This window comes from Ambystoma mexicanum, chromosome 10 (assembly GCF_040938575.1).
Source record: "Ambystoma mexicanum isolate Mex_15411 chromosome 10, UKY_AmexF1_1, whole genome shotgun sequence".
NCBI classification, from domain to species: Eukaryota; Metazoa; Chordata; class Amphibia; order Caudata; family Ambystomatidae; genus Ambystoma; species Ambystoma mexicanum.
Window position 1 is genome coordinate 139,652,458 of NC_090932.1, and position 20,587 is coordinate 139,673,044.

Consider the following 20,587-nt stretch of genomic DNA (forward strand, 5'->3'; position numbering starts at 1 on the left):
AGTAGTGAGCGAGGATAGGGTAGGATCCCCTTTGTCTTGAACCTCCCCTTGATAGGCGGCAACATCAGCAAAACCCCAGGGCAAGTCAACTCCCGAAGGTAGGGTAAATTAGAAGACACAGGGATATCTAGTCAGTTATAGGTACTCAGAATGGAATGTACAGTACAGTCAGCAAACATCATGGGGATACAAGTTGAGGTCTGCCACCGGTGACTCTTCAGATATTTTGAACTACCTCTCCCATTGTGCATTACCATTGACCTTGCTGGCAGGGGCTGATGAGAGCTATAGTCAAAAACATCTGGAGAGCAGAACATTGCAGGGGCCACTGTAAACCAAATTAGGATAAGTTTGTTTTTGATTATTTGAGGTATGCTCTTTGATTGTGTTAATGCTGCAGGAGTTAGACCCTAATTTCTCTATGTAGCAACCATAACTCTGCCTTTGGGATCACCCATTCTGCTCTGCCGCAGCCATAACTCTGCCTTTGGGATCACCCATTCTGCTCTGCCGCAGCCATAACTCTGCCTTTGGGATCAAACATTCTGCTCTGCCGCAGCCATAACTCTGCCTTTGGGATCACCCATTCTGCTCTGCCGCTGCCATAACTCTGCCTTTGGGATCACCCATTCTGCTCTGCAGCAGCCATAACTCTGCCTTTGGGATCACCCATTCTGCTCTGCCGCAGCCATAACTGCACTAATATATTTTGATGGGACAAAAGCTGTGTGTCCGAGAGCTCACCTCATCATCATCATGGACTCTGTGTATTTCAATGTTTAATGCTGTTCATGGCAATTAAGCCCTGTTCATTTAAAAAAAAAAACACACTTTGTTATATATTTGTTACATTTTTAATTTTGCACTGAACGTACATCAAACACCCATGGCAGGCTGAAGTGGGAGTACCAGTGGTAGCAGACTTAATGATATCTTTCATTTGACACCGAGGGAAGGTGCCAGCGGGGAGGTGTACAATGTATGGTGTTCCATTAAAGGTTCATGTCCAAGACAATATCAGGGATTTGTCTTAAACTGCAGTGCAAAACCAACTCTCTTCTTTAAGAGCAGCCCCATGAACGACAGTTCAAGAGGGGGGCCAGGGTGGGGTAGCAAGGGCCAATCGACAAAAACTGTCTGCCACTTCGGCTCTGTTGTAATTAACTAGAATGCCTAAAGCCAGTCCTGAATGTGTTAACGATGGGCAGGGGAGATGTAGGGAGCACTCACTGCACGGTACCATAACTGGAAAATGAGTGTTACTTTGTAGCTGAGTACATTACCAGTTTGTAGCTGAGTAGATTGCAACATATGTGAATGCATAGTAGCTCTTCCATGTTTCTTCCGGCTTAATAGTCACAGCACCGGTTTTGAGGTGGCTACAGCATTTGCCTTGTTCGCCTCCAGTAGCAAGGAGGTGGGTTTGATTCATACCTACACTAACACTTTTTTTTAAATTGGCCTTCCTTAAATGTACTTTTGTGCTTTTGTGTTGATGTTTTATAGCAATTACAATGAAAAACCAATAAGAAAATTATCCCAATGGTAAAAAAACACAAAAAAAGGAAGAGGTGAATCAAAACTGGAAAGCATAAACAAATTGTATGTTCAATTAATGCTACATGTGTAAAATGTATGACTTAATGATCTTTTTTCAAGAAGGACTGGTCGGTAGAGCAAGTCCTGACACCCAGTTGATTAAGGGGTCACCAAATTGATGAGGTGCTTGTCCTATTGATGAGGCTCACTCTAGGTTCAGGCCCTGGTGCCCAGGATATCATGGTTCACCAGGCAAGATTTCAACTCTGGTACACTCACCCCCTCTCCCCAGTCACAGCATGCCTGCACCTATGTCCTGCATATGAAGGAGCACATGCTCTCACCCCCATTGAATGGCAAGGAGTCACCAAGCTGTGAAATTATCAACAGCATCTGAACAGCCTGTGCATGATTAATATCAAAGAGCTACTGGGGACACACCAGCAGTGAGATCTCTGGCCGATGTGGCACATTCAGCTGATACAAAAGTTCAGGGTGCATTCATAGGTGATCTATGTTGTGCCAATCTGTCAAACACTAATTGGCAGGCACCATCAGTTTGTTGAGATTTCACGGTTTTCGGTGGCTGGGCTTTCAATTAAATTACCGCCCACATGAAGTACCAGAAACAGAGCATAAACATAAGCCAAATCAAGCCTGGAGGCAGAGAGGAGCATGTGTGCTCCCACCTGTCTTGAATAGAAGTCTGTTGGTACATCAGCTGTAAATTCACACATTTAATGCCAGGAATCAATTATTGCTGCTGCCACTCAGTCCCATGGGCTTTCCACAGGATTATGAGTTGTGGCATGTTGGCGTTGGCCCCCATTTTGGAAGTCCATAGGACTCCATGGGGAATGTTTCAGAATTACCATGAGCGGTAATTCGGCTTCTATAATTCCAGCAATTCATGTCAGTAAAATGGATGATTTACCACCAGAGTTTTGCTTTAGTTATATCCTTAACTGTGCTGCCACAACTCCTAGCATGACTTCGACGTAATTTGGCATTAACATGGGTATTACTTTACCGTCACATTGTTGCCAGACCACCGTACTGGTAATGAGGGCTACAGACTCAAGTAAAAGTGAGGCACGGTCCCAGACGATGCTGCTAAGATGGAGACATTTACTTGCACAATCATGTTGAGAATCTATTTTATTTTTTTATTTTATTGTTTAAAGTGTGGACCTAGCTCGAGAGCAGCAGAGCTTTGTATAGAGTGTGGGTAAGCGTCGTTTGGGATGGCATCATTTAACAGTAGCGCAGTACTGTGAGGTCTGTGTGTCGGTATCTAGTATAACTTCAGTGTTTCCCCAAGGCTGATGCTTAGCTGCCCAAATTACACTGAATTATAATTATGAGAGCGCTAATTTGGCTGGTAAAAGTAACACAATGGGCCTGATTCGGAAACGCTTTTTACAATGGCGCAATCCCACTATAAAACATTTTGTAAATCAGGCCCAATGTGTGCTAATGGTATGGTGACCAGATATCCCGGATTTGGCGCGACTGTCCTGGAATTTGGGGCTCTGTCCCCCTTTGTCAAGATTACGTTTCCATTGGAAACTGCAGTGGACCCGGTTTTGGGTGATAGGTCTTCATAGCTGGCAGGCAGGAATGCACAATCTCGCACAGAAGAAATGCTGCATTTTACAACTAAGGATAGTTGTAGAGATATCGCAGGACCCGCAGTCTCAGGAGATCTCGTCAGAACAAGGTAGTGCAGGCTGATAGAGCGCGAAGCACCTGAAGCCGGAGCAGAGGGCACGGAGCAGGTTGAACTCCTGGTTCTACTCTCTTGGACTGCAATCACCTACATCATAGATATTACCTTGTTCACTGCATCCAGCATTGTTGAGGGCCAGTTGCCCTAGGATTCATAGACAGTTGAGTGAGTGATAGAAATAAAGTTGATATTGGAGCCACAATAAAAGTGTCTAACCAGCCACACTAAGGTTTCCTGCGCATCATTTATATAACATAATTGGCGACGAGGATCAGAACTTGAACCCACGCGACGCCATGCAAGGAGCAACCCCACCGCCACCGTTCCTTCAAACGCCAGGTGGCCTGCCATTCCATGGCCACAATGGCAGCCCCTATTCACTACATACCTGGAAGCTTTAGGCGGCGCAGGCTACACGCAGCAAGGCGCAGAGCCATGTTATTGAATGCACTAGGCGTTGAGGGCCAACGCGTGTTTACAAACCTCACGCCCGAACTAGCGGTCGGTGATGATGACGATGTGTTTAAGGAGGTGGTTAGGAGAATTGTCAAACGTTTTGCCAGCAAGGAGAATACCGTCCTGCACAGAATAAGGTTTTACAGCTGCAAACAGGAAGCATCCGAACCAGTGGACGACTTTGTGACCAAACTACGTGAATTAGCCGCACTGTGTAATTTTGGTAATAACGCTGAAGGACTGATCTGCGATATGCTAACAGTACATACCAACAACAGGAAGTTGCAGGACAAATTCATTTTAGAAAATGAGTTACTGCTGGAAAAGCCCGTCGAGATCGCGAGGGGGGTAGAAGAGACTGCAGGAAGAAGGAAAGAATACGCAGGCGGACCCAGCCCTGCAGAAGTACAAGCCATAGACTTCCGTACCAAGAAGGAGAAACCAGTCGCTAACGCAAGAGATGGGAAGTGGGTAAGGAAAGAACCATTGAAGTGCCACAGATGCACCAGCACCAAACACATAGCCAATGACAGAGAATGTACCGCAAGAGACTAAGAGTGCTCAGTGTGCAAGAAGAAAGAAGATCGGACACTTTTCAATTGTGTGCAGATGGCAAAGTAAAAAGGTCAGCAACGTCAATGCTGAGTACAACGCAGAGAGGGAATCCTCCTCCGATGAAGAAGGGAGGCCCACAGTGATAATGGTGAACAACTCATGAACCAGGAGGGAAAAGCCCCACTGTGCCATCAAAATAAAAGGCCAGGAAATGAGAGTCATGGCAGACTCAGGCTCAGACTTAACCATCTTGCCCCTTCACACTTATAAAGGGATGATGGGCACAGAAACAGTCAAAGTCCTCAGCACCTGTCACAAGCCCACAGTGTTTGGAGGTGCATCCATCGACCTACTACATTACATCAAAGGGGAAGTGGAGTTTAAGAGAGAGAACCCACTACAAGAATATACTTCAGTCAAGAAGGCCCGGCAGTCTTAGGTTGGGATGATCAGACAAAGCTCAAAATCAAGCTCGACCCCAGCACAGAGGATCAGGTGTTGACAGTCAGTACAAGAGGAGTGCCGGTTGTCAGGGAAGACTTTCCAAAGCTGTTCTCGGAAAGGCTTTGTTCATAAAATACTACTTAAGGTGAATGCGGTCCCTGTCAAGCACAAAGTAAGACCAGTACCAGCGACCGCCAGAGACATGCTCAGAAACCAACTTGACAGAATGGTGAAGGAGGGTACCATCGAAGAAATCGAGGCATCAGAGTGGTTGAACCCTGTCGTTCTCATTAAAAAACTAAATTTACAAGACTTAAGGGTATGCATTGATCTTCGCAGTCTTAACCTGGAAGTTATTTCAGACAGCTACCCCCTGCCAAGCATAAATGAGCTAATCCGCATGATGAAAGAGGCCAGAGTGTTCTCCAAGTTAGACATGAGGGATGTGTATCATCAAATCCTGTTGCACAAAGACTCTAAGCCGTTGACTGCATTCATCACCCTGTTTGGCACCTAGCAGTTCACAAAGAGGCCTTTCGGCCTTTCATCGGCGGCCTCAGCGTTTCAACAGATGATGGATGTGCTACTCTGAGACATAAAAAATGTGTCCTACTTAAAGGATGATATCCTCATGTACTCCGCAGATGAGCATACGCATGATGCCACCCTGAAGACGGTTCTCACCAAGCTGCAAGAGTTTGGAGTCAAGCTAAGATAGGAAAAATGCATATTGAGAGCATGGGAAGTTGAATACTTAGGGTACAAAATTTTGTCACACGGCATAAGCCCCAAACAAAATCCGCTGCGAGCAATAATCAAAGCTCCAGAGCCACAAACAAGGATAAAGTGAGGTAATTCCTAGGACTAGCAGAGTATTGTGCCAAATTCATCCCTAGGTTCTCAGAAATTTCGACACCACTGCAAGACCTACTCAAAAAGGGGACTGAATTCACATGGCAAGAAGCTCAGAAGAAAGCAGTAGAAAGTATCAAACAGCACATAGTGGAAGCACCGTGCCTGTAGCCGTTCAATCCAAATTGATGTACAGTCATCACCACGGATGCCAGCGCGTGTGGATTAGGAGCCGTCCTCACCCAAAGGAAAGGAGACACAGAACATGTAGTGGCATTTGCCTCTAAAGTCCTATCCACGGCTGCACAAAATTACTCCACTGTTTAGAAAGCCATGTTGGCATGTGCATGGGCGGTTGAACATTTCAGGACGTACATGTGGGGCACAAAATTTAAACTGGTCACCGACCATAAGCCCCTCATTCACATGCTCAGTCCAGGAGGTGTGGAAATCGATATAATATTATGACCCCAATCGCATCGTTTAAATGTATGTTGGCCTACGCCAAGCTGTCTAAAGGATACTATGTACATAGGTTCCGCGGCAAGGTCTTGACCTTAATGTATTGTGTAAGCCGCCATCTTGAATCTAGCCGCCATTTTAGGTACTCTTGCAGTGTGGAAGTCACCCTGAATCACAAAATGGAGGCCGAATGACATTTCGAGTAAGACTTCGGCCATGGTGACCTCCGCACACGTGAATGAATAATATGTCTGCAGGCTACTTGTTAGGGTCATGAACTAAGACCCTGTCCTCTGTTTAACCTATGTGTAAATATGTAACCATATCAGCGGAACTGATCTAATATATGGAAATTGTGTGTTCGACCTGGCTACGAACCCTAGCCATGGTTCCAGAAATGGTTAACTTGTAAGAGGGCTGGCCAATGCAGTACTAAATGTATAAAAACCCAAGCATCCCGATGATCGGTCTCTCCCACTTTCAGTGCGAACCTAACGTTGAAGGTTCGTGTGTTAGTCAGAGGGCCGAATAGCTATTCGCTTGTCAATTGACTTTGGTAACTTTGTAACTTTGAAATAAAGCGCTTTGTATGTCCTTTGTAACCTGTGTTGGTGTGTTTCCTTTTGGGCTTCCCGGCCTCATGTCAATTTCTTTGTTTCCACAGTTGGCGCCCGAATAGGGACCCTCAAGATTGATGCCGGATCATTGAAGGTTGACGCAGACTATCGAATCGGGATCGGACGGTGTGATTCTGCGGGCCCGACCGATCGAGACGCGATACCTCGGCAGCGCTGCACGATCCGATCCTTGGGCGATAGTCGTGCGGTCTGACACGGCATCTTGACGAGGGTCCAATTCCGAGGCGGGCAGATTTGCCGGAACCACCGAACACAGGTAAAATTTGTTAGTTGAAGTCCTTTGTAAACCGTACGGTCCTCCTTAGGTTTGGTCAGGTGCAGTCGTGACCCGGCTCTTAATTTAACCCTGACAATTTGAATTTGGCGTATTGTATCTGCAGACACAATTATTGGACCAGGTAACACCAATTTTTTGAGAAATGCCTGGGAAATTGTCTAGCTGCTTTAGGGTTCTGTTCCGCAGCGATCGACAATCTTTGGAATTTAGCCGTCCGGCACCACAGGAGGGGTCGCCGGCGTGTACTATGTACTGTAAGTATGGCATTGGTAGTATTGTATTTAATGACATTTGGCACAGACAGACCAGAAATGCCTCTGAATTTCAGTGGCCAATCAATGGTAGCTTTGAGATCCCCCGTATTGAATACTTAGAGTCGATCTTGCTTAAAAAGAAGGCTAGGCCAGCAGCCTTTGATGTGTTACAAAATTGGAAAAAGGAAGCATTACAGCAGCTTAAAAGTAGGGATAAACATGCACGACGTCATAAAACGAATGCCGAAAAGGCATTGTTGTATGACAAGGAAAAACGATTAGATGAAACCCAGAAGATGGATAGAGCTTTCTCGCTTGGAGTCGAGAAAATTTACCCTTCTAAAGATTTTCATGTTTCCGAGGAGTTTATTGAGAAAATATTAAACGAACGGAGGCCTGATTCTTCAGCGCCACCTCAGTATGCTCCCGTTGTGGGCACCTTGCCCGTTCCTGCTATTGCTCCTATCGTTATTCCTACTCCTCCTGCACAGCCTACTGCCCCTACTTCTTTGGTTGTCGCTCCTCTGTCTATTTCATCTATTACATTACCTCTTTCCCCTGCACCCGTGTTAGGTTCACCTACACCTCCGATTCTGGGGAGTCCCGTGTTCACTAAATCAGATCCCGGTGCAGGGTCGAAAATTGTGACTCGTAGTACTGTTCCTGCGGGCAGGAAACAGGAACTATTTGCTTGGGCTAAACATTGCATGGAATAAGGTGATCAAACTGATGTACTTTCAACATTATCTAATTTGCACGATTTTCCCGAGAAAAACGTTTTTATTGAAGGACTGGGGATTCATTTAGGTGTAATGTGGGGTAGATTGCAGACTTCGGATCTCCCACAAGGGGTGAGAGATCTGAATGCCTTGGCACTTTCGAGGGATACAGAGCAGAAAGTATATGGACATGTTGACAGATTGTTTGAGTTTAGGAGGGATTTTGAAAGGTTACAAAACGAGGATGATGAGGACGATAGGATATATATGCAGAAACGGTTCCTTTCGTGCCAAAGATCAGCACCTGAGGAAGTACGGATTTGTACTAGAGATGCGATTCGATGGATCTCGGATTCATCGATACCGCCAGATGAGGTGTATGACACATATAGTCAATACACGGTAGAGATGCAAAGGAAGGTAATCCAAGTGATGGTACAGCACTTACAGGAGGAATGTATAAGGAAGAAGGTTGGTTGCCCCATAGAGTTATTGGGTATTTGTAAAAGAGCTTTTTCGCCCGACACTTCTACAGCTGCTTTAGCGCTCGATTTGGCCCTATTGCTCAGTAAGCGGTCGGAGGTCCCTATATCTCAGTTGCCTATGAGAGAGGTCCCTCCGACCTTTGTCCCAAAAGTAGAAATCCCCGCCAACGCGGCGACTGGTGCTGCCGCGGTGGATATCCCTGCACATTACGTATCGCAGTTTGTTCAAGTCCCGTTCTCTCGACAGGAAGTGAACACGATTAGACAATCAGTCCCTGATATCAGGAAGAACCCGACAGGGTTTTACAAAGAAATAGAATCCGTTTTGCTATCTTCTGTGTTCACCTTAAGTGACATGGATTTATTGTTTCCAGTGCTTTTACCTGTTGATGTATGGAAACAGGTACGAACAATAGATGATGTGCCGGGGTTAGGGGATACATGGGTAAACTTAACTAGAATAGATGGGGAACGACTAGCTGGTGAGAAACCACCCCAGGTAATACTTACCTTACCCGATAGAATAGTTGCTAAATTAAAAACTATAATCCCAGAAAAAAGGATTATTTGGGACAAGCTTACGGCCTGCGTCCAAGGGAAAACTGAAGGTACTACTAAATTCTTTAATAGATTCGAACAGGTGTTCTCCGACTTCAGTGGACAGGATTTAGGTACAGAGTCGGGGAAGAGGTTGTTTGTGGACAAATTTGTGCGTGGATTGTTGCCCGACATCCAGTCACAAATTATGTCCTCAGAGAGCGCTTGGCAGGCAAAATCTCAGTCAGAGGTCTTGCATATGGCTCAGTATTATGAGAATCGGGTTAATAATGAAAAAGAGAAAATCGAAAAAAGAAGGGGTGACCTAAAGACTAAGGTATTGTTGCAGCAAATTGTCAGAAACCCCAGAGGAGGTATGACGCAGACTAGAGGTCAGTATATTCCAAGAGGAAATACTCCTCCAAATTCTATAAATATTAATCAGTGTGCTTATTGCCGCCAGGAAGGTCACTGGCGAGCACAGTGCCCTGCCCTTCGTCAGAGGTCAGGAGGCACATTTGGAGGTATGGGTAGGCGACCAAGGGGCCGCCCCGGAGCAGGGGGCCCTGATAGGGGTCAGCTTCTACAAGATCCACAGCAACCTTTTTCACGGGAAAATCAGACTCCGAGTATGGACTCGAGAAATATATTTGATCACCCTTCCGCCGCCTATCTTTCTGAGGAACTTCCCTTTGATGAAGTTCTGCCTTACTAGGATTGCCCGAAGCAGCGTTTGGAACCTTTACCTATTCCCGTTATTCAGAAGGGCCCCTATGTTGAATTATTGGTGGGGAATAGGAAACATCAGTTCTTGATCGACACTGGAGCACAAAAGTGCTCCATCGACCATTCGAGGGTTCCAAACATCCCACTGTCAGGGCAAACAAACGTCTCTATAGGGTTCTCTGGCATACCAACTGTTTGTCCGGTTTCTGCGCCGGTATCCGTTTCTTTGGGTCCTTTTACAGACCAGTGCCCTTTTCTTCTTACTTCAAACTGTGGAGAAAATTTGCTGGGGTTGAATTTGTTGAAGAAACTGAATGCAGTGATTCATTGTTCCCCTGACGGAATAAGATTAACAGTTTCACCACAGCAACCCTTTAACTCCCAATACTTGACCCGACCTCTACCTCCCGAATTTGACATTGTCCCAGAATGTTTGTGGGCAATAGACGATAATGATGTCGGGATATTGCACATCGATCCTGTTAAGATAATATTGAAACATGGGGTTAAGCTACCGCGCATTCCGCAATATAAAATTTCAATTGAAGGAGAGCGCGCTCTGAAATGCATTGTCTCCGATTTTGTACATCGTGAAGTGATCGAAGAGATTACAGGTAGCTTATGTAATAGCCCGATCTTGCCAGTATATAAGAAAGGCGACAATGCAATTCCGTACCGGTTTATAATAGATCTTCGTGCTATTAACCGGGTGGTAGCCCCACAATTTCCAATCGTGCCTGATGTAACAACGATCTTAACAATGATCCCTGCTACGGCTACACACTTTAGTGTCGTAGATTTAAAAAACGCCTTCTTTAGTATTCCGATACATGAGGAGAGCAGGTATTTGTTTGCGTTCACCTTGGGGGGACGCTCGTTTACATTCACAAGAGCACCTCAAGGGTATACTGAAAGTCCTAGTATCTATAGTAGAGCCTTAAAAGAGCAGCTCGACACCCTTGAATTACCACCTACTTGCACGCTGCTTCAATATGTAGACGATTTGCTCCTGGCTGCAGACTCTGAGAAAGCTTGTAAAAAGGGCACTATGTTGTTGCTTGTTCATTTAGCTGAAAATGGTCACAAAGCTTCACTTAAGAAATTTCAATATTGTTGTCAGGAGGTTGCCTATCTAGGCTACCTCCTGTCAAAGGAGGGGAGAAGATTGACACCTGAACGAATAAAACACATTTCTGGCATGTCTGTCCCAAAAACACAGAAGGAAGTCAGAGCCCTGATAGGGATGGCGTCCTACTGTAGACTGTGGATCCCGAACTTTGCCCTAGTGGTAAAACCGATGTTGGCTTTGACGAAGAAGGGCATTTCTCTGCCATTGCCATGGGAATCGGAACATCAACGATCATTTGAGCTTCTCAAAGCCGCGCTGTGTTCAGCACCGGTTCTGGGTACACCAAATTACGATAAGGCCTTTGTGTTGTTTGTGCATGAATGTAATGGATGTGCTTTGTCTGTGTTAACACAGGAACATGGAGGGAAGAATAGGCCGTGCGGCTATTATTCCTCCGCCCTCGATCCTGTTGCATGCGCTTTGCCGCGATGTCTGCGCGCTGTTGCTGCTGCCGCTGCGTCTGTAAAACAGAGTGAGGGGATGGTCCTAGGCCACGATTTAATTTTGATGGTACCTCACTCTGTCGATATTCTATTGAATAAAACTCAAACACAACACCTTACTTCTGCCCGGTTGACCAGGTACGAATTAGTTCTATTTGCTCCTCATATCCAAATTAAAAGGTGTTGTGTTCTCAATCCGGCTGAACTTTTGCCTCTCCCGCAAACTACTGCTTGCGGCGATGACGGATCACATGACTGCCTGTATGCCACCGAACAAGAAACAAAGGGCAGAATAGACCTCTCAGATACTCCTTTGGAGAATGCGGAAGAGGAGCTGTTTTGTGATGGCTCCTGTTTTAAACTTCCGAATGGCACATCTACAGCTGCTTATGCAGTTACTACTTTGAACAAGATCGTAGAAACTAAAAGGATTCCGCATAACTCCGCGCAGGCCGCAGAGATTATAGCGTTGACCCGCGCTTGTGAGCTCTCCCAAGGGCATAGAGTTAACATTTATACGGATAGTCAGTACGCCTTTGGGGTGGCTCACAATTTCGGAAAACTATGGTCGGAAAGAGGGTTTCTGACCTCACACGGGACCAAGATTCAGCATGGTCCCTTAATAGTACAACTACTTTTAGCGCTCTCACTCCCTGAACAATTAGCAATCATGAAATGTGCAGCACATCGCAAGGTCATAGACAATGTGGGAAGAGGAAATGCTTTTGCAGATTTGATAGCTAGACAAACAGCTACAGACCTTAGCACAGACAGGTACACCTCGAGGGAAGTGAGAGAGGGTTGTATAATAGATGAAGGCATTGGGTCTGTGCGAGATATTCAGACTGATGCCTCTGTTGAAGAATCTAGGAAATGGGCTGAAGGCATGGGGAAATTGGATGACGAAGGGTGTTGGGTGGACGCATCTGACGGGAAATGGTTGCTTCCTGATTCTTATGTATTAGCAATGGTCACAATGGCACACGGTCCAACACATGTGTGTGCCCAGCAAATTGCGAAGATATTACAGCAGGTTTGGGTGAATGATAAAATTTTGGAAACTGCAAAACGACACGTCCAGAACTGCATGATTTGCCTGCAGCACAATGTGGGTAAAGGGAAAGTGACTCCAAGGGGAAGTTTCGGGCCCCCCTCTGTCCCCTTTGAAACCATTCACCTAGATTTTATTGAAATGGAGCGATGTAATAACTTGAAATATGTTCTTGTTATCATTTGTGCTTTTAGCAAATGGGTCGAGGCTTTCCCCGTCAAAGATGCTACCGCCATGACCACCGCAAAGATCTTGGTAAAAGACTATTTTCTTCGATTTGGGCTCCCGAGAATAATTTGGTCGGACAACGGCCCCCACTTCATCGCAGCCGTAATGTTGCAAATATGTGTTGCCTTAGGGATAGAGAAACGTTTTCATTCAGCTAGGCACCCTCAAAGTGCGGGGTTGGTAGAAAGACACAATGGTATTTTGAAAAACAAACTTGCAAAAACATGTGCCGACACTAAATTAAAATGGCTAGATGCTTTACCTATTGTGTTGTTAGCTATGCGCACCACACCCCAGACTAGAACTGGGCTCTCTCCATTCGAGGTAGTAATGGGAAGGCCTGCTAATATTTGGGGTCTCCCTAAACCTAAAGCCCTGAGGGATGTGGAGAATGTATTGCTCATAGACTATTGTAATCAATTGACTAAAAATCTCTATTTCATTTACCACCAGGTGAATGCTGCCTTACCTGTACGGTTTACGGGCCCAGGACACGATATATTGCCCGGCAGCTGGGTCCTGGTGAAGGCCTACGAAAGGTCTTCCTGTCTCGCGCCTCGCTGGTGGGGACCCTACCAGGTTTTATTGGTCACCAGGACGGCAGTGCGGGTGGCAGGAAAGAAGAACTGGATACATGCAACACATATCAAGAAGATCCCTCACCCGACGCCACACATTACAGAAGAAACAGAACCCCTCGCTGGTGCTACACTCTCTGATCTCGGAGTAGCAGGCAGCGTTGTGAGTGCGTCGGAGAAGTTCTCTGAGCCTGAGGAGCTCGGGGAGCCGTCCATTTTGTCTCCGCACTCCCGTGATCAATCACTTCCGGAAAACCTTGTTTCGAGCTCTGCGACTTCCGTCGCTACTGATACGACGCTCCCCTCAGGGAGCGACGATACTTTGCTTTTGGATTCAACAAACTTGGGTACCATCCGGTACAACCTTCGACCACGCAAATAAAATCGCCGCACGAGTATCGTGCATCTGGAAGAAAAAAAAGGAGTGATTGAAATACTATTGTTTTCCCTTTTTTTGGAACAAAGAAAAGGGGGGGGGTTCTGTTGGCCAGGGTTGGGAAGGACTAAGAAGTCGCGCGGACGAAGTGCCGCCAGCAACGAACATTGGGGTCGTCGATCGGGATAACCATGATGCCTGCCGCCTTCACCGCTGCTCCTCGTATTGAACTATTAGATGAGGAGGTGACCAATTCGAACAATGGACAATGTGCCTGGGCCCCGAAAACGTACTGCTGTGTTCTCGTTTTGATTACTGTTAGTTTTGCAACTGCTGCTGTGGGACTTTGGTACTTCGAAGAAATTTATCCTTTGAAGCCTCTGTTACCGACCAAAATTGTACCAACTGTTTTGACTCCCTCTGTACACCTTCACACTCTGCCCCCTAGGGACTCTCGGCATAGACAGAAATATTATAATAACACTTTGATGATAGTGATGAATGCTACGCATGCTATTTTTAATAGGAGTAATTGTTGGGTCTGCACTCACTTACCACAACATGGGAACAAGGGACTGGGATGGTATATACATCCCTTACCTCTAACAACCTCTTGCTATGCCTCTCTTAGAGCACTCTTTTTTGGCCGATGGAATGATAGCATCTCAGGGAACTTCGATGGGACTAATTTGAATGAATTTGAAAAACGTGAATTGACTCCCCTGGGATGCTCGCTTTTCGCAAATAGGAGTAGACCAAATATCGCCTCTATTAGGCCGTCTGATAAACTTTCTTTTCCTTTTCAAAATCTAGTTTCTTTCAAGATGGCTCCGATAGGCAATAAGGATGCCATGCCTCCTTCATATTCTGTAAATCATAGTCCTGATTCTGTCCCTTTCTGTGTACAAAGAAACGGCACTAGGCCAATGGGAGATTTCGAGCCTTGTATAAATATTGTAAATTTGACTGGGGAAAATAGGCCTTTGTATGTAGGGGGACCGGTTTATTTTGTGTGTGGTAGTTTAGCTTTTCCCTGGTTGCCCAAGGATTGGCAGGGGACTTGTTATTTAGGGATATTGTTACCAGGTGTATTTATAGCCAGTACCTTAGAGGTATCTAAGGCTCGCCCGCGACGGGATAATGATGGAGATACCCCTGGACAAGTGTTCGGGGATATAGCCAAATCAGTAGTTCCCTTCTGGGGACAAATAGCAAATTCAGAAAACATCAGGGGATTAGCGAGGGTGTTGGAGAAAACAATCAACCGGACCACGGACATACTTTACAATATGACCTTAGAGCAAAAGGCGATAAGATTGGTAGCACTTCAAAATCGAATGGCATTAGATGTCATTTTAGCTGAACGAGGTGGAGTATGTAAATTAGTGGGGTCCGCTTGCTGTGTTTTCATACCAGATTCTTCACCAACAATATTCAAAGCAATTCAGAATTTACACACTCTTAGTTCTGAAGTCCATATCCCTGTAGGAGACTGGAGCCTTAGTACTTGGTTTTGGGATTCTCTACGATCTTGGGGGTGGAAGGTGCTTTCTGTTATTTTAGGTATTTTAGGGACTCTGTTATTCCTTTGTTGCTGTTTTCAATGCCTCCCAAGTATATGCGGAATGATAGGGGGATGTTGTGCCCAAGTTATGAGCGCAATAGGGCGTAGAATATATACCCCGAAGACAGCATCTAAAGAATTCATGTTGCAAGAAGTTCTTATGAACAACTTTATGGCTATTGACATTTCAGACAATGATGCGGAACCAATGGATGCTAATGCCTTCAAGTATTTTCAAAAGTATTAGGAAATAATGTTTTAGCACTTGGCATAGGCCAAAAGGAGGGTCTGTGGAAATCGATATAATATTATGACCCCAATCGCATCGTTTAAATGTATGTTGGCCTACGCCAAGCTGTCTAAAGGATACTATGTACATAGGTTCCGCGGCAAGGTCTTGACCTTAATGTATTGTGTAAGCCGCCATCTTGAATCTAGCCGCCATTTTAGGTACTCTTGCAGTGTGGAAGTCACCCTGAATCACAAAATGGAGGCCGAATGACATTTCGAGTAAGACTTCGGCCATGGTGACCTCCGCACACGTGAATGAATAATATGTCTGCAGGCTACTTGTTAGGGTCATGAACTAAGACCCTGTCCTCTGTTTAACCTATGTGTAAATATGTAACCATATCAGCGGAACTGATCTAATATATGGAAATTGTGTGTTCGACCTGGCTACGAACCCTAGCCATGGTTCCAGAAATGGTTAACTTGTAAGAGGGCTGGCCAATGCAGTACTAAATGTATAAAAACCCAAGCATCCCGATGATCGGTCTCTCCCACTTTCAGTGCGAACCTAACGTTGAAGGTTCGTGTGTTAGTCAGAGGGCCGAATAGCTATTCGCTTGTCAATTGACTTTGGTAACTTTGTAACTTTGAAATAAAGCGCTTTGTATGTCCTTTGTAACCTGTGTTGGTGTGTTTCCTTTTGGGCTTCCCGGCCTCATGTCAATTTCTTTGTTTCCACAGAGGTACAAAAGTGTTGACACCCAGGTTGGCACGCATTGCGGCCAAGCTGCTATAATACAACTTCGAGATTAATCACATAGCAGGAATGAAAAATGCGCAAGCAGACTGCATGTCAAGACTACCCGAAGATAAGACAAAGCCACCACCTTCCTGCAGGAGGAATGCATAGTGGCATCCATCCAACACCTCAAGGCCCCAGACTACCTGGAACTAAGTGAGAGACATTGGATAGAAGAAGATGGGAAAGACGCCACCGTGGTGAGAATCAGAGAATGGATCAGGAATGGATGACCAGATGAAAGGTCAGTGTCAGAAGACATGAGGCCATACTGGAAAGTGACAGAGGAAGTTTCAGTGGCGGATGGGTTGAGCATGAAAAACAACCAAGTGATACCACCGACGGGGATGAGAAAAATAATTCTGTGCAGAGCCCACTCAGTGCATCTAGGGAACACCATGACCCGGCGAGGAGTGAGAGAAGCACACTGGTGGCCTTCCATGGATCCAGAAATTCGCACCATGATTGAGAGATGCCACGAGTGTCTCAACAGTGATAAGCGCTTGAAGATCAGGCAAGCTCCGGTGATTCCCACGGAGATCCCTGAAGCAGTATGGTCGAAAGTGGGATTGGACCTTATCGGACCACTGGAGGAAATGACGCCCACACATTGGGACGGTATAGTACTGGTGGACTACCTGTCGAAGTGGGTAGAAGCTGAGTTTGTCCCCAATGTCACGACTGTAACCGTGATAGAAGTCCTCACATCTATCTTTCAGAGGGAGGGTCTCCCTAGCGAGATAGTAACAGACATAGGAGTAAGGTTGGTGTCAAGGGATATGGAGTCATTGCTGCACAAAAACATTCATCAAAGAAAAGTGGCGCTGTACCATCCCCAAGCTAATGGACTTGTGGAGAGAGCCAATAGGTTCATTAAAGGAGCCATCCAACTGGCCACCGCTTCAGGGATGAATCCCCTCAAAACTGTCAACGAGGCTAATGGGGCTCACAGGCCAACGCCTAACGGGATCACCCAAATTTCCCCATTTCGCATGCTGAGAGGGAGGAGAGCAGCATCTACACTAGTGCACCATGGTTGGCCAGAGTAAGAGAAGACGATGAAGTAGACATTTCGGAAGTAGTATGGAGATTAGAGAACAGCAAGGCACGCATGAAAAGATGGAGCGACAGAAGAAGAACAACCCAAGGTCGAGAGGAAAAGGAAGGTGACTGGATTAAAATATGTCTACCAACCAAGGACAAAATGACTGGTTGGAAGTTCAGTCAACCCATAAGAGTGATTCATAGAGGAACCAAACATTTCCGCACCGAGGATGGTTGCACATGGAACATGGAGAGAGTAGCCATGTTTGAGAAGCATTGTGAAAAGTCACAAGAGGAACCCAACCCCTGCGAAGGCCCTGACAGAGAGACTTTGCGAGAACAAGAACTGGAAGCAGGAGGGAGAGAGTTCACAGAGGAAGAAGCCAAAGAATGCACCAGAAGCCTTCCAGGAAACAGGTCAGATACTGGATACCAGTGGCGGGAAAGAAGATCTACCGAGAAGGGAACACAGAAGACCGGTGAGATACAATGTCTATGTTATGCAATAAGCTGTTATGCATTATTAAGGGGAGGTGTGTAGAGATATCACGGGACCCGCAGTCTCACAAGATCTCGTCAGAACATGAAAGTGCAGGCTGATAGAGTGTGAAGTGCCATAAGCCGGAGTAGAGGGCACGGAGCAGGTTGAACTCCCGGTGCTCCTCTCTTGGACTGCAATCACCTACATCATAGACATTACCTTGTTCACTGCATCCAGCATTGTTGAGGGCCAGTTGCCCTAGGACTCATGGACATTTGAGTGAGTCATAGAAATAAAGTTGATTTTGGAGCCACAATAAAAGTGTCTAACCAGCCACACTAAGGTTTCCTGTGCATCATTTATGCAACAATAGTTAGTTTGTGATACATTTATTATAATATGTGTTTATTTGAACAGTAAAAGTTAAACCTCCTTCTCCTCCAACTGCTACTGAAGTGTAGTGCCTTGACAACTACTTTCGAAAGTTTAGTCCTACTTTTAGGTTAGTTGCCCTGTACTATTTAAATCTGTTAACAGTAGCTAATGGAAATAACAGCTGTTGTTTCAGGATCCGATAAAGAACACGAATGCACTTCTACAAGTCGTCTTGAGCAGAGCTGCCATTCTGACACTGCATCACAGGTGGACCATGAAGAGCAGAGCTACCCTTAAACTTCTTCTTTTAGTGCCGCGAGATTGCTGAATCACGAAGCCGGCCTTTCCCACAACCTCTCCAGCAATTTCCGCTTGAATAATCTGGGTATCGCACATGCTTTCTTTCCCTCCCAGATGTGTCCGCTGATTTTACTGTTTGCTTTCCCATGTGTGGGCGGTTTCACAAACGTCGATGCAGAAATAGCTCGGCCCGTGTAAGACTTTAATCTTGTTAGGTCTTATCATAAATGTGAAGAAGGAATGGTTTACCTTCCGTCCCCATGGTAACGCTAACACACTATGAGCAAGTCCGCTTGCTTAGTCAGCTTTTCCAGGATTTGAGTGGATAGCTGTTCGCTGTTCTTAACTTGAGTAGGCAGTGATAAAACAGAAGGCCTCAGAATCGGGCCTTGAAATGTAAACAGAAGCCTGCGGCGCACCGCAACCTATCATTCCTTTTCACCGGGAAGTGCTGAGATGTAGGGAGGGGCTCTCAGAGTAGACCCTGACTGTGCATGCCCATATGAACTGCTGCTCCGCTTCCCTGCACGCCCTAGCAGATATTCAGCTGTATAACACACAGGGGACATACGGAGCACATACATGTAAAGGATTGCAAATTGCATAACATTGATTTGTAAAGCGCAATATCTCCCCAAAGTCTGGAACTGGTTGCATTTCACTATGTTCCCCTGACTAGCACTCATGACAGGGCATCTTAAGGAATGTGGGGTTCAGGGCACCGACACCTCACCCCCTCCTCCTCAAATCCCCAGATCAATAACATGGGTTTGATACTCTCATTGGCAGGACTGAGCCCTCACCCCCAATCACCCAGGTCATTTGATTGAATACACATTCTGGAACTTCTGATGGCAGTATTACCAACCCCTCTGAACGTGGATGCACAGAGAAGGCAGCACTGTACAACATTCCTCTAGTCATTATGAGTGCTTTGTATTTTATTAGAGGCCTATACGTGTACCGTCGTGAACACATTTTACAATAGGACTAAAAATGCTCAAAGTGCAATGAGCTTCAAAATATTTAAGGACTGTCATTTACCCGGGAGCTTCTGGTAATGCAGTTGCATCTCTGTGGCCAATTGGATCGGCCATCATCGAGACAGAAACAGCTGGCTTTCATTCACAAAGTAGCAGACAAGAGATGGCAACATGGATACAATGATTAAAGGCATTGAGGAATTGGATAGCAGTGTACCCACCCACCCCTCATCCCCCCCACACACACGCATGCCCATACCCATATACCCATACATCCTTCTGGCCACTAACCTTTGTTAATTATGAATATTTTCGGAATGTAATCTTTATCACGTGAGTGAAACATAGTCCTGCTTATCAGCGCATGTATTGCAGCACCTGATAAGAGGGCCAAGACAGCCACACACATGCCATGTGTGTTTACTATCGGACAGCCCCACACATGCAAGTTATGCAGTTAAGATCAATCCAGATCAATGCCATCCAGACCAATATCATTTACACTCTCCCTTAGCAAGCAATGAAGTGCACTTTCAGAAAAAGACGTGCTTGAAGTGCTGGAAAATGTGTAAAGTTGGATTGCAGTAGTGCACACTTTTCGGTTCAATGCGTGCATGTTGAGGGGCAGGATTTGGCCGCAATACACATACCTTTTAACCATCACTGCCGGCTGTCGTGTCAAATGTTAGGTGTGGTGCAGGTGCCCTGGTAAAGGACACAGAGGCCTGATTCTGAGGTGAATGCAAACACAGGAAAGTGTTCTTCCACGAAGGAAGAATGGAAGAACACTTTCCTTAAGAGTACCATATTCTGATAAAGTGATAATATGGCAGCCTGGCACCAAAGCCACCACCTTTGCAAGTGCACGGCAGGCACAACAAGGGAATTCTCCCTTTAAAAGCACTTGTTTGCCTGTAGAAAAAGAGATAAAGTACAAAAAGCATTTCCCAGACTTCAGCACCACTTTACTTTATTGTTTAAAGCTTAAGGACACTTTTGCAAATTAGAAATATGGTAGTCTTTAAAGGAATGCTCGTACTGCCACTGATGCACTTGCTCATCCCATGACAAGAGCTTTTAGCAGTTGCTGCAGAAAAATACACCATCTCCCCTCCAATACTTCCACCCAGCTCAGAATAATGGTGTTGGTAAATGGAGGCGAGCATGCCAGCATTCCAAACTACATTTACTAGGAGCTCAGAATCGGGCACTGACTGTCTTATATACAACACGAATCACTGAAATTGCAGGACGCCACGTGGCTTAGCTGTCAATTTTGAAAAGGGTAAAGGGAACAACGACCCCTTATATAATTTGAAGACAATATGTGGT